Source organism: Copadichromis virginalis, linkage group LG3 (assembly GCF_057382275.1).
Source record: "Copadichromis virginalis isolate Kocher_CV1m ecotype Utaka linkage group LG3, C_Virginalis_male_GT1.1, whole genome shotgun sequence".
In the NCBI taxonomy this organism is placed as follows: Eukaryota; Metazoa; Chordata; class Actinopteri; order Cichliformes; family Cichlidae; genus Copadichromis; species Copadichromis virginalis.
The window spans coordinates 1,122,501-1,134,500 of NC_140620.1; the positions used below are offsets into that span (position 1 = coordinate 1,122,501).

Genomic DNA, 12,000 nt, shown 5'->3' on the forward strand with positions numbered 1-12,000 from the left:
ACAGACAGCATAGTACAGAGTTAGGATATAAAATAAAGGGGAATACGAGAATATGAATATAAGCATAAATATATACACAAACCATCAGTTTTCAGGAGACAGACACTATCTCGACCTTTAAGAATAGACTTCAATCCTCCCTTAGCTGTGCTGTAATAGCTGTAGGCTGCTGGGGGATTCCCATGATGCATTGAGTTTTTCCTTTTCAGTCACCGTTCTCACTCACTAGTAGGGTTGCCAACCGTCCCTTAAAAAACGGAATCGTCCCGTATTTAGAAACAAAAGTACACGTCCCGTATTGAGCTAATAAGGGACGCACTTTGTCCCGTAATACAGTGAGAATCAAAAGTAGTCTATAAATGTTAATGGAATTAACGCTTTGTTTGAAAACATAATTCCCAGCCCCTCTCCTGCTTTGTGACCAATGAGCTGACAGCACACTTATGACAATTCAGATTACCGCTCATCTCATTGGTCGAGGAAAGGTCGCTTACGGAGAAAATACCGGAAGACAACAGATGACCACAACAAGAAGCATGGCCAACAGGGAAACAAACGCCGACACTGCGGTGCAAGTCTCGGACGACAGTACACCTAAAGCTGGACATACACTGTGCGATTTTTTCAGTCACGTTATTCAGCTCCTGCTCAAACTGCACGATTGACTCGCAGGGGTTAGAAGTTGGTAGGTCACGATGTACTCTCACACTATACCGCCCGATGCTCTGATGCGACCTGAGTGCTCACACTGTGCCTCCATAACATGAAGGTTATAACAGAAAATCTGTCGCTCGCTCTCCCTCTCTGTCTTTCACTCACACAGACACACCACCACCATCAACTTTGCTAAATTGCTAATGAAAAACATGATCAGGCAGCTGTGATTGAGCAGCAGTGTAGATCCAACTATTTTCACGGTTGTTGTGGTCGTGATAATTTTGTGAGGCCACATCGAAAAGGCTCGGATGAGCTTTCCAAAGTTCTACAAGTTGTGCCTCCATCGCTTGTGTCCAGATCACACGCTGCACAGCTGTGCTGCTCCGTCTTTTTCACCGACGTTTACGTGTTTGCGAGTGAGCAGTGTGAGCGGCTGTGGTGACACCCTCACGAGCGATTGATGATCGGGAGCTGCTCGAGGTATTAATCGCTCCTCGTTACCCCACGTATACTACACGACGCACGATGAAGGCCAAAATCGGGCCGATCACCAAGTCGGTCGCATGACTCAAAAATCGGCTCAAAATGGGCCAAAACTCGCACAGTGTGAGCCCAGCGTTAGAGCAGCAATGTTTGTTCCCCTCAGAGAAAGAAAAGAAAAAAGGCTGCAAAAGTACAGGGAGGAATGGGAAAAGGGAAACACCTGGCTGGGAAAGTGCACGATAACACCTATAAAGCGCACTGCACTGTGTGCCGGCGCACTTTTTCCATAGGCATGCTTCTATTGGTGGGCACAAGAAGAACAGGGGCGTGACAGCTCGGGGAACCCTTTACCAATTTCTTGTCCACCAGGCCACGGCAGAAGCAGATATGGTATGTAAACACTGGTTTGTTTTTTAAACCCTCTGGTTAAGGTTAATATGGGCATGTGCAGTGAATATCAGCGCTATGTGGCCAGAAGTGTGATAATATAATTTATTTTGTGTAATAAACAACTGCAAGGATAGATGATTACAACAAATAGATGACTAATACATAAAAGTAATACATAGATGAATAATGATGATGAGTTATGATGCGTAATCATGGGAACAAGTGGGTTTACAAACAGGAGCAGCTGATTAGCTTTAGAAAAGCTGAAATAATACCTCAACTGAAGCCAACTGTACTAAATGCACTAAATGTGCACAGTTACAAGAATATTTTTCTTTCTATTGTTTTCTATTATTTTAAGTTAAGCAGGACAGAGTTCTTTTAAAGAAAGATTTACTTATATTCTCAAAAGTTAAGCATGACAGGCTTCTGTTTAAGAAAGAGACCTGTTTTACTGTGTTAATGTTGTCATTTTGAGCTAAAAATAAATGGCTAAATGATCATTTGTTTCACATGTGTTCATATCACAAAGAATATGCATCTGCTTAAATCAAATTCAAGTCAAATGGTTAAAGAATAATTTCACACACAAAAAAAAGAGCTACCACACTGGGAAGGGTGAAGACAACTGGGTTGCCCGGCCCTGGCCACGAGGTGTCCCTTATTTATTTTTCAGGGAGTTGGCAACCCTACTCACTAGACCTCCCTGCATAAAAAACAAACAAACAAACAAACAAACAAACAAAACAAACAAACAAAAAAACCCTCTCTGCATTGAATCATATCTGTTATTAACCTGTCTCTCGTCCACAGCATGTCTTTATCCTGTCTTCCCTCTCACAGCAGATGGCCCCGCCCCTCCCTGAGCCTGGTCTGTGCTGAGTTTGTTTCCTCTCTGCTTTGGCGCCTTTCTGCCATCATTGACAGCGTTACTCTTCAACTGCAGGCAAAAACACTGAAAACACCGTTCAAGTCCAAACTCAGTGTTGTAAATGACATCATTCATTTTTGGTAAATTGGTTCATAAGTGGTTATTATTCTGCTGCAGCTTGGACCGACCTGATGCTTTTACTTTGAAAGGTACAGAACGACACGGTGCCGTAAACCAGGTGCCGTAAAGCGCACAGCAGCAGCAGCAGCGGGAGTTTGAATGCGCAGGGAGCTGATTGGTTAGTAAACAGGTAAAAAGACTGTTGAAGTTTAACTGTGAGTCACAAACGTTTCGTTAGCAGCTGGTCGATGAGGGAACAAGGCTGCTGTGAAAGTTTGTCGTGGAAATGTCACTTTGTTATTTCACGGAGCACAAAGCTGCCGACCGCTGCCAAGTGTAACAGCTAGGTTTGGCCACTAGAGGGCGCTCTCGGTAAACTGGTCCTGTTAGCCAGCGATGCAGAGGTTTAAAGGATTCACTGCTGAGTGACGTCACAGACCAGTATAATATGGTGGGTTTATTTAATGGTGTAGAAAAGGCTTAAAGAAGGGTTTAATAACTGCAACAGCACTCTGTGTGGAGGCTGTGAAGGACTAAAGGTGTCATTAAAGACATTTATGATGAATGAATAAGGTTAAAGGTCACACACTGCTGTAAGGACTAGCCTGACAGGACCTGAGGTCCAGTTTAGGACATGTTGGAGTAGAAACAGTGAACACTGTTTTTACTGGTTATTTCTAATGTTTGGACGGACCAATGAGAAATGAGAACATGAGCTCAGGTGTAGCAGAGAGGCTGAAGGTTTGTACCTGTGCACAGAGGGTCAGTGGATACAGAGGATGATGAAGATACATCACCATGTCTCCATGTGAGGAGGGGCAGCTTTGGGTTATGGAGCTATATGAACCTGACAACTCTCTTACAGTCTGACCTTTGACCTCAGACAGTAGCTCTCCTTGGCTGTTTCACCCTCTCAGGTCTGTGTTCAGGGACTTTCAACACTGTCTGACTGGAGGTCATTTAAACCTTTGATTCAACATTTTCCAACCTGATATCTTAACAATATGAGACATCAGTCATTCTGTGTTGCACTAAGAAAAGAACAATTGTGTCATTTGAACTTTGTTATTAAGTTCAGTTGCATTGTTCGTCTGCACCCGTTAACACAGCTGTGTGTGTACCTGTGTTAAAATCCCAGCCATAGGATAGAGAGTAGGGGTGGGGAAAAAATCGATACTGTGTAGCATCGTGATATTTTGTTTGCTAATAATGTATCGATACAGGGACAGCAGAAATCGATATTTTGTTACAAAAAAGGTTTTTGTGCTCTGACTTCAGAGCATGTTGATCCTTTTTCTGAGCAAGAATCCTTCACTGTCCAAATGTGTTTAATTGTTTTTGGCAGCAATAAACATGACAGTTTACTTATTTTAATTTAAGACATGTTTTATTTTAATTAAGTTTAAAACTTTTTTATTTAATGTAAAATTATATTTTGTTTTAATTTACTGTCAAATTCTTCAGTTGCTGAAGGGGCTGCATTTCATATTGCATAGTTCAGAATAGTTATAATTGTACCAGATGGTTGCATTCAGTTAAGTTGGACTAGACTGTAATACAAACCGTTCAGTTTGTCAACAATAAAACTGAAATGAGAGAAAGACTGAGTGCGAGACTTTGATATTAGATAAAATGAATATTGATAAAGTTTACCTTTATGTACAGAATCTGAATATCGCAAAATATTTTTAAAAATTGCAATAATATCGTATCGTGGGATGTATGGTGATTCCCACCTCTAATAGAGAGGCTATTTGGAAGTGCTCGTCCTTCTGCGGCGGGTCGGAGAGCTGCTTGAATGCACTAATGTTGACTATTTTATGTGACCCCTGCCCCGAATGTTTGAATCTGCTGCGATGCTAATAACAGTCTGCACTCTCTGACCTGTGCTGGCCTTAAAACCACTGCAGGATCTTTTGTCTGCTTTGTGTACACGATGCACTTCTGGAACTGTGACAGTGAATGGATGAATGCATTATAATAGTGTTGAATCCAGCTGATGCTGAAACAGAAGGACTCTTGTTTGAGTTTAATGTCAGTCTTATTTGTCGTACATCTGTAAATGTGATGCAGTCAGATTTTATTCATTTGTTTTTGAGAGAAGCGTAAACATTGGAGTTTACAGAGGATCGATGAGCGAATACAGTCAGACAGATGACGAGAGCTGTAACGTTAAACCACGCAGCTGAGTTTAAGTGTAATAAGAGTTTCCCCACCTGACCACACGCTGTGATCACAGTGTATGTGGATCGATTCCAGTAATTCAGAAGCTCCCAGGACACTCCCACTCACCTGTGGAGGCTCAGAAAGTCAGATTAAAATTGAAAACAAATACAAATTGTGAATTTGCAGACTAAATGTGATGACGATGAGAATAGAAAACAATTTAAAGTATTAAAGCCATGTGAAGCCTTTTGGTTGGACTGCCCTGTGATCAATAACGAAGCACAGCACTGTAAGTTTGAGACGTCTCAGCCCAACCTGATGACACCTCCAGTAACTCCTCCTCCTGTTTTACAGGCTGCTGCAGATCGTTGTTACTGTAACATAACATTCATACATTCATCTGTTTTCATATTAGTCAGCCAACAGGCTAAAACAGTCTAATGGTGTTAGAAGTTAAATGGAACAGGTTATTTTTCATTACATTTAGTTTAAAACCGATTTTGCAAAGATTACAAAAACTGTTTATTCGTTCAGAGTAACTGAATGAGCTTTGCTACTTTGTAACAGCCGACTGTAACGGTCAGTTAGCCTCAAACAGTCTTTGCTGCTGTCACAGTGGAGACTCTATGTCATGGCTATTCAACTACGAAGTTAGTTGGGCCAGATTTTCAAACCGAGGAATTTATCTGGGCCAGATATATTTTTTGAAGCCAGTAAGCAGCAGATCATGATCAATTTCAAACCCACACAACTGTATTGAAAAACAAGTATTTTTTTATTCCTATTCCCCTATAAATCTGGTGACCTCTCACAAATGCACACCAAGAGGTCCGTTTAAAAAAAAAAAGGGAGCTATAACTAAACTATTTTTTGCACATTTGAAACAATAATAATAACGAAAAAACATTTTGATAATTCCCTTTCAAATTAAAATAAATATTTCGCTGACCACTCGCTTTTCCTGCCATGGATGGAGCCCCATCCGTCACAAGTATACAGACACGCTTCATATCCAGACCATTTTCCTCAAAAAGAGCTGAAATCTTCTCAAACATCATTTCGCCAGCTGTGTGTCCCTCTAACGGTAGTAAACCGAGCAATTTCCCATCCAAAAAACGGACATATATGCACAACTGTGCATTATCAGTTCTGTCTGTGATCTCCTGCTATAGACATTACATCAGTTTTCTTCAGGTCATCTAACAGCATTTCAAACTCGTCTGACGCCAGAACTTCAACTCTACGAATATTTGAACTGTCCTACAGGGGTACGTTTTTAATAGCAGATGTCACACTTACTTTTCACCGCATCCACCACGGCCAGCATGCAGTATTTCGCTGTTTCAGAATCTGTGAAAGGCCTTTTCTTCTTCGCCCAGAAGCAAACACGAAGGGAAGATGCTGCAGCTCTCTTGGGCTGTACAGGACCCTCACCATGGTAGTACAACTCCGGTTGTAAGATTATTAAACTCGGTAAAATGAATAAGTATTTGTCAGTCCAGGCAGGGTTAAACCGACAGTTTTCATTGTAAATTTTGCACTTTTGGAGTGAGAAAGACATGCTGTTGTCGCATCATATGTTACGATGATTGTTTAATATGTTTACATCACGGTGCATTGTGGGTTAAATATTGCTAGGCTACTAGGAGTGTTGCATTCACAGTCTACACTACGCTGTAGGAATTTTTAATTTTTTTTAAATTAACTAATTTTTTGCGTTTTCTCTGTGTTTCTGCCAGGACCACAGGCAGGGCCACTCGCGGGTTGCTTCTGGGCCGCATTTGGCCCGCGGGCCGCCATTTGAATAGGCTTGGTCTATGTGATGGTGTTGTATTGTAGCAGTGAGGGCTGCACTGAGGTACCAGCTGTAACTGTGGAAACAGCAGAAACTCACATCAGAGGCATGTTTGCTTTGTTACTGATGAGATGAACCTTTAATCCCAGCGTGTTCACCTCCTGTTACATGAACAGCAGGAAACGTGTTGGTGCAGGGGAAGAGTTGGATGGAACTTGCTCTGTCTTTGGTTCTAAGTGATAAGAAATGTTAGTAGTTATTTAAATGCTGGTGTTAGACACACTGAGGACAGCAGCACACACACTGCTGCTCTGTGCATGCAAAGCCTGCAGGGAAATGTAGTGCACTACCTGCTACTGTTGCACAGTCTGTGTCACACAGTCATACATGTGTTTGCATGTGTTGTATTTCAACCCAACACACAGCTGTGGAGGTGAGCAGATGTTTGCAGTGACGTGTCCTGAAATAAGCTGATTGCAGGTCCCTGCTGTGACTACAGCATCAGCCCTGGTCCCACTGTGGATCTGTCCTGGAGCCCCTGGATGACTCCCACAGTGGAGGAGGGGCCCTTTGTCACAGTGGCTGACCCAGCACTGCCTCCTGCACCTGGACTCTGGACCCTGCTCCAGGTCATCCACACAAACTCCACAGGAGGTCAGGAGAATTTGGAGCTGGACATTTGGCTCGAGCAGGCACAGCTGGGAATGAGGAGAGTTGTTGTGCAGTCTGTTTATTCATGCACTGCTGCAGCTGCTGATGTCACAGTGTTCATGTTTCATGTGTGAGTAAATGTTTTACTTCATATGATGTTTAGAAAAGCAGTAAAACATCTTACTTCCATGCAGTCTGCATCCATCTTTAAATGTCCACACTGATGAAGCAACCACAGGTTTGACCCCTCTATAACAACACTCGAGCTGCCCACGATCACTTTAAGCTCCACACTGTGCTCATCACTGCTGTACAGAACAGTACGGGAAAGGCATGAGTTTAAGAAAGGGGAAGACGAATCCAGCAAAGACCTGAGACGTACACGTGGAGCTGATTCATGTAGTCAGACATGTCTCTGTGAACGGCCAATCACAGGGAGACATTCAGAAGCACAGGAGAAACAGCTGAGATGTGCTGACTGACACAAGAACTGACAACAAGTGTTAAAGGTTCAGTTCAAATGGTCAGTTTGTTGGGAGGAGGTCAGGAGAGGGGCTGTGAGTGGGTGGAGATCCTCATCTTCCTCAGGGAGAACATGTGCTCACTCCTTTCATTTTGAGTTTAAAACAAAAGAACGTGAAGAAGAAGAAGAACTCTGTCTCCTTTCTCTCCTCAGTCTGCTGTTGGACGCTGTCAGGCCCATGAAGCTCTGCTCTAAACGCTTCCATGTCCCAGGCTTCACCTTTACCTGCTGACCAATGGGAGGCGTGGCCAAAACCCTGAGGGGAGTGGAGCAGCAGGTAGCAGAGGTGAGCCTCTTGTGTGCAGCCTGTGGGACCAGGGAGGACGTGACGGCCGCTGTGGTGTCTGGATCAATGAAGTTGGTTTAACATGGAGTCGAACATGGAGATGATCCCAGTCTGTGTGCACTCGTGTCTTTGTGAGGCCAGTTTGAAGATGTTTCTGGAAACTGTCACATTTCTGCTCTCAGTCCGAGGTTGAATCAGAATCAGAATCAGAAAGGGTTTTATTGCCAAATGTTGAGCAGGTTTACAACATTAGGAAATTGCTAAGATGTCTGAAGATGTCTTGAAGATGTCTTTGTTGCATTTACTCGGCTGCAGCACCTTGTAACATGTTCCAAAAACATGTCCAGGAATATTTGGCTTTCCGTGTTTTCAAGTAATGGTTCGACAGGCTGGAGATGAGCTATCCAACATGGCGTCTCCATGAACACATTACTTTACCTGTGATGTGCAGTTCTGTTGAAAATAGAGAGGACCTTTCCTGCAGTGCTGACAGTGCTGCGCTGTAGCAGCTTTCACCAATGTGCACACGTTCATGCACAGCAGCTGTCTTTGCTGTTGGGAGGGTTTAGTTTAGTCAACAGGAGGTTTTTGTGTCCTTTGCTGTGCAGCTTGTGTTGTGAGGAGGTTACACAGCATCCAGCTCTGGGAACAAGTCCCACCTCTTTGATTTGACGGGATTCTGATGCTCCACCTAAATGCCTCCAGTTTATTGGAAACAGTCTTCCTGTGGTGGGGACGGCCTGGAGCCACAGCTCGATGGAGCTCTGTGTATATTCTTGCTGACAGCAGCGGCGAGCTGTCCATTAATCAGTGCAGCAGCGAGACATGCAGGCATGCTTTGCTGCTGCCGTCAGAAATAACTGACAGGTTACTGTAGTGATTTGATAGATCGATGGAGCCCTGCTGATACTTGTTTGATCGTCCCAACAAATCGTGGATTTCTGCACGAGTCGTTGGCTTCGTGACAAACACTTGCTGATAACAGGAAGTTGCAAAGTGCCCACTGGTGAATAAACATGGTGTCAAACCCATGTGATGGTTGAGACTTTCTGCTGTCTCCACTTTACTTTAAATCTTCATTTATTGGCCTTTATAAATGTGATGCATGCACACTGGGGAACGCTAATATCGACTGGTCTGCCTCGTCCCAGTAAGGCTGAAGCTGGCTGGTAGGTGGACGTAAGCTCTGACCTTGGTTTGCTGTCTTTGTGGATCGGCAGGCCTCGGTTACACTTGGGACGTGTTGGGATGTGAAGGAGATTTTCTCTTGCCAACAACATCTCTCATGTCTCTACTGCCGTTTGCACCACTTTGAACTGACTGAATGTGAAGAACTGAAGCATGAAGCAAAGACACACAGGAGACACTGGAACCACTGCAGAGACATGCTGATGACTGAGCTTTGTTTATTCTGACTAGATGATGTCATCAGTCGGCATCAGTTTTGATTGGCCGTTGGGTTAGTTTTGTAATGGTAACCATGGAGACATGAGCCAAGATTGAAAGAGTTGGACATCGCTGCTGAAGGAAGAAAAAACTGATGCTTTAATTTAAGCAACATGTGACTCTTTTTATTTAACCTAGCTTAGCTGCTACTGTCACACTGTGTTTGCCCATTATCCCAGTGCTTTGGGATTCTGGGCGGTCATTCACAGTGACCTCACAGGGCTCCAGCCTCACTGTGAGTACAGTCCATACAGCAGCTCATCACACGCTCACGATTTATCCCTGTGTTTATGCTGCTCTTTGACAGGAGTCTCATTTAAAGACCGCAACGAGTGAAAGAGCAGCTGATAATTCCTGTGACAGAGAAGATGTGAGTCAGGTCAACACTGCCTTCATAAGTGACCCCAGGCTGACGTGGTCAGCACGGACACTCAGACAGGCTGTGGTGGTTTTAAAAACAAAGGAATCCAAAGTGAACCCGAAATCAAACATAACATGGAAACAACAAAGGTTTCTGAGGAGCAGTTACAGAAGTGTTTGTGTGAGCTGTGTTATTCAGTGACTGAGGAGCAAAGTAAGACGAGGCTGTACGACTTTGTGAGACTCATCGGGAAAGGCTCATTGCAGCTCTCAGAGCTGCCCCCTGCTGGCCGGTAGAAAGATTGCAGGTTAAAGGCACTTCCACATTGGCTTCCATTTTTCGACCACATCCATCTTTTAACAAATACACTTTATGGTATTTGTCCACAGGACCTGGTTAACAGGGCAGCACAGTGTTGCAGTTGTTGACAGCTAGAAGGTCTGAGTCTGGATCCACCACCTGGTCTCTGTGCAGTTTGCATGCATGTTTGCATTTGTCCAATAACAGGATAATAGTCTCCAGTGGAACGTCCCCTTTATCTCCAAAGTCTTCATGTGAAGGGTGAGAGCTGCAGTAGGCATGAAACACCACAGGATTGGTGTTTGTGGCTGAGGACACGTTGAGTCAGAGTGGCTCCAGTTCTGAGGCAGCTAACAGAAATGAGAACGTGGAGGCTCAGGGTGGATGTGGGCTCACATTCACAGCTTTCATTTTCAGAGCAACAAACAAGCTGCTGTTGCGTTTTATGGTGTAAAGTTGTGATGCTGATGGAAATGCTGGAAAACTCTCACACATGTGGAGTTTGATCAGCAGGAGCTCAGCAGAGGGACGTTTCCTGTCTCTGTGTTTGTAGCTGAGGAAGAAGCAGAGGGCAGCTCTTTGTTTTTACATTCAGGCTGTGATTTCACTGCACGTTTGAACAGAGAAGGTGACACTGAAACGCTGCCTCAGAGGGACTCGCACTGTGTCACCAGCTCTCCAGCTTCACTCATAAGTGCTGCTTAAAGCCATGCTCAGGCTGGAAAGAGTCTGGCTTTGTTTTTCAGTAGGACAATAATCCCAAACTGTCACGGCCTGGGGATGTGGGGAAGCAGGACCCACAATGCAGGACTCTTGCGATGAAAAGGTGTCTTTATTTACAGTAAAGTAAAATAAAAGGTAAACAATAAATCCCTGCGCGCTCCCATCTCCCGTTTCATGTCCTCGCGCCCGTGCTCCGTGTCTCTGTTCCCTGTGTACAACCTCGTTTCTGCAGATCCTCCTTGGAAACACACGAAGGCAGCCGTGAGCACCTCCAACTTCAAACAGATGCTGAGAAACTGATGGGAACGGTCCAGCGTCGAGGAGCGCTCAGCCACACTGTTAAGTAGCTCCCCGACGAGGCTGATCAGCTCCAGGTGGAAGTGGATCTCCTTGGCAGGTGTGACACACCCACCAGGCCTGAAGATGGCTGTAAGCTGGTGCTCAGCACACCCACAAACACACAGACACACTGGGATAACGTTCACTTATCACTGTGATGTTCAGCGTGTGCTTACCCGACAGTGTTATGAACCAGCTGTGCAGTCTGAGTGCAGTCTGAGTGCATACGCCGGCTCTCTGTCAGCTCATATACAGACTTTTAAAAGGCTTTTATGAAGCATATAATGGCTCTGGGATCTACCTGTGTATGGCTGCATAGAAACCAGTAATGAACTTCAGTTTGTGGGACTCAGTGTGCCAGCAGTTCAAAGTGCAGGCCTGGGCTTTAAGGTGGAAATCCTGAGTCTGCCTCTTGGTTAAGTGCACAGTGTAGATATTACACTATACTTGTGTTCACTGACTTCACTGTAGTCGCTTTGTTTGTGCTTTTTCATGTTTAGTCAGCATTGCATCAGTAAAGCTTCTTGATGATCATATCTGGTGTTGTTGCTGACGTGGCAATCTGCTCTGGAACCTTTCAGGCTGAGTAGACGAGCGTGCTGGGCCAGCGATCAGTGCACCTGCAGGACCTGCTCATCCATGGGAACCATGAAGCTCCTGCTGGCATAATGATCTGTTGATGCCAAAGGAGGTTTGAAACTCTGAAGTCACCGAGTCAGCAGAGTGTTGGCAGCTGTTATGCGCTGTAATATATGTGCTCTGCCACTTTGTGTGGTTACTAAGCTCTACCACTTAAATGGCAATAATAACAGCACTTACGGTGGATGGTAGAATAATGAAATGTTGCAGTCCTGACTTGTGACCATTCTCTCTGCTATGTTTCTACAGG

At 44.4% G+C, this 12,000-nt stretch overlaps 1 long non-coding RNA gene across 1 annotated transcript; it reads left to right on the plus strand.

The window, feature by feature from the left end:
* Positions 1 to 1,827: 1,827 nt before the first annotated feature.
* Positions 1,828 to 11,849, plus strand: LOC146712204 (uncharacterized). The gene is made up of 4 exons (XR_014919009.1): positions 1,828 to 2,346; positions 2,377 to 2,711; positions 7,810 to 7,942; positions 11,693 to 11,849. It is a non-coding gene; the product is annotated as an uncharacterized LOC146712204 (long non-coding RNA).
* Positions 11,850 to 12,000: the final 151 nt, after the last annotated feature.